Source organism: Miscanthus floridulus, chromosome 4 (assembly GCF_019320115.1).
Source record: "Miscanthus floridulus cultivar M001 chromosome 4, ASM1932011v1, whole genome shotgun sequence".
NCBI lineage: Eukaryota > Viridiplantae > Streptophyta > Magnoliopsida > Poales > Poaceae > Miscanthus > Miscanthus floridulus.
The window spans coordinates 88550447-88555961 of record NC_089583.1 but is presented as its reverse complement, the minus strand read 5'-3'; positions in this window follow the sequence as shown (position 1 = coordinate 88555961).

The window sequence follows — 5515 nt, the reverse complement described above, 5'->3', positions numbered from 1 at the left end:
TCAACTGTCAAACTGCCGCTTTCAAGGCTTGGCCTCGATCCTTACTCGCGAGCTTGGCTCCGAGTTGACTGCCAACTGCCAGACGAAACACAACGGAACCGACTCGCTGCACGATAGAATAGATGGATATACAAATAAATACCATATGTCTAATAGATGCGAAACCCTAGCAGAGAAAGCAATGTAGATGCGAAATTGAATCGAATGGCTTTCTACCTGATGACCAGCGAACCGAGAAGAGATAAGATGTCACGTGGGGGATCCTCGGAACCGGGCTAGGGTTAGGTCAAATGCCCTGAATGCAATTGGGAATCAGTGCGTTTAGAATTTGATCTAGGTCACAAATGTGGAGATCAAGAGTGAAACACAAAACTCGCCTTACCAAACAATGGGAGGATAGGGCAAGAGCACATGGCGAAGATTTGCAGCCTTGGCAATGGTGGAACGACGAGCTTGGGCGCAAGGAGGTCGGCGAGGAGCTGAGCAGGCGTGGTGGCACGCGGGACGGCGGTGCTCCGAGATGAGCTGGCGCGGGGCTCGGTGGTGCGCTAGGCCGGGGCGCGAGGCTCGGCTGTGGGCTCGGGGAGGCTGCGGCGGCGCGGCTAGGCAGGGGCACGGAGGCACAGGCGCGAGGTGAGGCGCGAGGAGGCAGCGGCGTAACCGTGCGGTGGCTCGGGCTGCGGCGGTGACTTGGGCACGGGACACGGCGGCGCTGGTTAGGTCAGGGAAGAAAAACTCGAAGGCCCGTATAAATAATCCCCCAAACCGTGACAGAAAAGGAAACCGAAAAAGGGTCCTGAAGACGCGCGAAATCCACTGACCGGACGCTTCGGTGGTAGCGACCGGACGCTACCACCCAGTGTCCGGTCGATCCCAGAGAGGTCCAAATCCTCTGGAATCGGGACCGGACGCGTCCGGTGGTCCATGACCGGACGCAGGCAGGGTCCGGTCAGTACAATTTGATCTTCCTCCGATCGACCGGACGCTGAACCCTTTCTGACCGAATGCACAGACGCAGCGTCCGGTCACTCCTTCAACAGCAGTTCACCTCCTGTGAACTGACCGGACGCTGAACAGCAGCGTCCGGTGCAGTGTCCGGTGCACCTTTTCCAGCAAATCTTCAAACTTCCTTCGCGCTGCCTGTTCCCAATCAAGTCCCAACTTGAATAAGATCCAAATAAACACCAATTGGGACTGATGTGAGTGACCTCTCTCAAACCCTCATATTTTTTTTTTCAAAATATTTTGCCTTAGGCTATAATTCTTTTTAAGAAAATAGGCAACAAGAGAGCAAATGGAACAAAACGACAAAACAACATTCATGCATATGTAATACTTGAAAGTAAATCTAGTTGCTTGTCAAGTTTGATCCAAGGTTAAGCTTCTTCACACGCTTTTCGGCGGTTATCTTAACCATGTTAGACAAGCCCTATATGCATTTCCACAAATTAAACATGTTGTATATTACAATGAATGCAAGGGACAACACAAGCTCAAATTTTTGTGAAGTTACTAAAATCAAGTACATTGAGCTCGTTCCGCAATCTACAAAATGTAGCCTCATCTAGCGGTTTAGTGAAGATATCCGCTAATTGATCTTCGGATCTTACACCTTCTAGTGATATATCATTTTTAGCTACATGATCTCTTAGAAAGTGATGGCGGATATCTATATGCTTGGTGCGAGAGTGTTGAACCGGATTATTTGCAAGTTTTACCGCACTTTCATTGTCGCACAAAAGAGGTACTTTCTCTAGAACTACTCCATAGTCTAGTAAAGTTTGTTTCATGTATAATATTTGTGCACAACAAGCACCCGCGGCAATGTATTCCGCTTCGGCGGTGGACAAAGCCACACTATTTTGTTTCTTGGAGGACCAAGACACAAGTGATCTACCAAGCAAATGGCACCCTCCGGATGTGCTCTTTCTATCAACTTTGCATCCAGCGTAATCCGAATCGGAATAGCCAATTAATTCAAATAAAGCTCCTTTGGGATACCAAAGGCCAATGCTTGGCGTGTGCTTAAGATACCTAAGGATTCTTTTTACGGCAATTAAATGTGTTTCCTTAGGGCTAGCTTGAAACCTAGCACACATACACACACTAAACATGATGTCGGGCCTAGATGCGGTTAAATATAACAAGCTACCAATCATAGAATGGTAGAGAGTTTGATCAACCGAGTTACCTCCCTCATCTAGGTCGAGATGTCCATTAGTAGGCATTGGGGGTCTTGATTGGCTTACATTCATCCATCTTGAATCTCTTGAGAAGGTCTTTTGTGTATTTCTCTTGAGAGATGAAGATGCCTTCTTTCATTTGCTTGACTTGAAAACCAAGAAAGAATGTAAGCTCACCAATCATTGACATCTCGAACTCCTTAGACATCAATTCACCAAATTCTTTGCATGAGTCTTCATTTGATGATCCAAAGATAATATCATCAACATATACTTGACAAATGAAGATATGCCCATCAAGCTTCTTGGTGAATAGTGTGGTGTCGACCTTCCCAATGGTGAAGCCCTTCTCAATAAGGAAATCCCGAAGGCGCTCATACCAAGCTCTTAGGGCTTGCTTAAGCCCATATAGTGCCTTGGACAACGGATGGCTTCTAATCTTGCAACCGGTGCAAAGGTTTCTCCAAAATCTAAACCTTCAACTTGAGAGAACCCCTTTGCCACTAGTCTTGCCTTGTTCCTCACAACAACACCTTGATCATCTTGCTTGTTGCGGAACACCCACTTTGTTCCAATCACTCTTACACCTTTTGGTCGCTCTTCAAGATTCCATACTTCATTGCGAGTGAAGTTGTTCAACTCTTCATGCATGGCATTGATCCAATCCGGATCTTTTAGAGCTTCTTCTACCTTGGTAGGCTCATAGCAAGAGACAAAAGAGTGATGAGCAATAAATGAGGTAAGTTTTTGAGATATAGTCATCACCCCCTTTGTTGGACTCCCTATGATGAGATCTTATGGATGATCTTGTAGGAGAGGTGTATTTCTTCTATTGACCACTTGAGGAGGAGGTTGTGGAGCATCAACATCTTGTGCTTGTACCACCATTTGCTCATGGGAGATATGAGTATCTTCATTTTCTACTCTCCCAACTTTTTCACCATCTTGTGGTACATTTGATGAAGAAGGTTGGTTAATGACTTGTACATTATCTTCATCATCTTTTGGCTTGATGTCTCCCACCGGAATATTCTTCATAGCCTCCCTCAATGGTTCATCACCTACATCATCAAGATTCTCATGTGCTCCTTGGGAGCCGTTAGATTCATCAAATTCCACATCATATGTTTCTTCAACCAAGCCGGTGGCATGATTAAATACTCTATATGCTTTGGACTTCAATGAGTAACCAACAAGAAAACCTATATCACAACGCCTTTGAAACTTCCCTAGGTGTTGCCGCTTCTTGTAGATGTAGCACTTGCAACCAAACACCCTAAAGAAGGAGACGTCCGGCTTCTTCCCATTGAGCAACTCATATGGTGTCTTGACAAGGAACTTTTGAAGAAATAGGCGGTTGGATGCATAACATGCGGTGTTGATTGCTTCCGCCCATAGAGCTTCGGGGGTGTTGTACTCATCTAGCATTGTCCTTGCAAGAGTGATCAAAGTCCGGTTCTTCCTCTCAACTACACCATTTTGTTGAGGAGTATAGGTTGCGGAGACTTCATGTTTGATTCCAACTTCATCACAATAAGCTTCTATGTTTGTGTTGTCAAACTCTTTGCCATTGTCACTTCTTATCTTCTTGAGCTTCACTTCAAATTCATTTTGTGCTCTCTTGGCAAACTTCTTGAAACAAGATGCAACTTTGGATTTGTCATGAAGGAAGAACACCCATGTATATCTTGAATAGTCATCCACAATCACAAGACAATAGAGATTTCCTCCCAAACTCTTGTATGTTGTTGGTCCGAATAAATCCATGTGTAGGAGTTCTAGCACTCTTGTGGTTGACATGAAAGCTTTGGTTGGATGAGTGTTTGCAACTTGCTTGCCGGCTTGACATGCACTACAAAGCTTGTCCTTCTCAAACTTCACATCCTTCAACCCTCTCACCAAATCATTCTTCATAAGCTTCTTGAGTGAGCTCATCCCAACATGAGCAAGTCTTCTATGCCATAGCCACCCAAGTGTTGTTTTGGTGAATAGGCAAGTCTTCAAGTTTGCATCTTTGGAGGTGAAGTCAATTAGATATAAGTTGTTGTATCTAAATCCATTGAATATCACTTGATTGTCATCTACCTTAGATACAACCACCTCCTTCTCGGTGAACAAGCATTGGAAGCCAAGATCACACAATTGACCAATGGATAGCAAGTTGAAACTCAATGAAGCAACATAGAGCACATTTGAGATGGAATGATCATTTGATATTGCCACTTTGCCCAATCCTTTGACCTTGCCCTTTGAATTATCTCCAAATGTTATTTTCTCTTGTCCATCTACCTCTTCATCTAGTGAGGTGAACATACGAGGATCACCGGTCATATGTTGAGTGCAATCACTATCAATAACCCAATGACTTCCACCGGTCTTGTAGTTCACCTACACACAAGAGATTCAAGCTTTAGGGATCCAAGCTTGTTGAGGGCCCTTCACCTTCTCAACAAGTGACTTAGCCACCCAAATTTTCTTAGGCCTACTCTTGTTGGGGGGACCTAAGAACATGACTTTCATCTTTCCACTCGAATCTTTTCTAAGCATGTAGTGAGCATTGAAAGCAAAGGGTCTAGCATGCTTGGGCAAGGGTTGTGGTGGTGGAGTTTGACACTCATGAGCAAAATGGCCTTCTTGTCCACATTCAAAACATCTCTTTGGCTTTGGCTTTGGCTTTGATTATTGGTGTTGAGCTTGAGCCTTCTTCTTCTCTACACTTGCCATATATCCAATGCCACTTCTATCCATCTTCATGACGGTATTCATGAGTAGCTCACTTTGGAGATGCTTGCCTCTAGCAAACTTGCTCAATCCCACCTTGAGATGCTCTTTCTCCATCTTGAGCTTCTTGTTCTCTTCCTTGAGAATATCATTGTTCTTCTCCTCCTTGAGTTTCTTGATTTCTTCTTTTAACTTCTCATTCTCAAGGATCACCTCTTTGTCATGATCAAGAGTTTCTAGCACAATAGTGTTGTGACTTTTCATCTCTTCAAGATCTTTCATGAGCTTCTCATTGTTACTCTTGAGCTTGACATACTCATTATAGTCATTGCATTCAACCACTTGCTTGCCCTTGCTACTAGATCCATGCTCAATGCTTTCATCAATTAAATCATCACATGAGGTAGCTATATCAATCTTAACAACATGGTTAGTAGCATCATGTGGCTCATTTGGTAAGAATTCTTGTGCAATAATAAGGGTATCATAATTGATCTTTAGAGTTGCATATTCATCTTTTAGCTTATTGTGACTAGTGATAAGCTCATTGTGTACCCACTCAAGTTTATCATTTTTATCCTTAAGCTCTTTCTTAGAAGATTTGAGCTCCT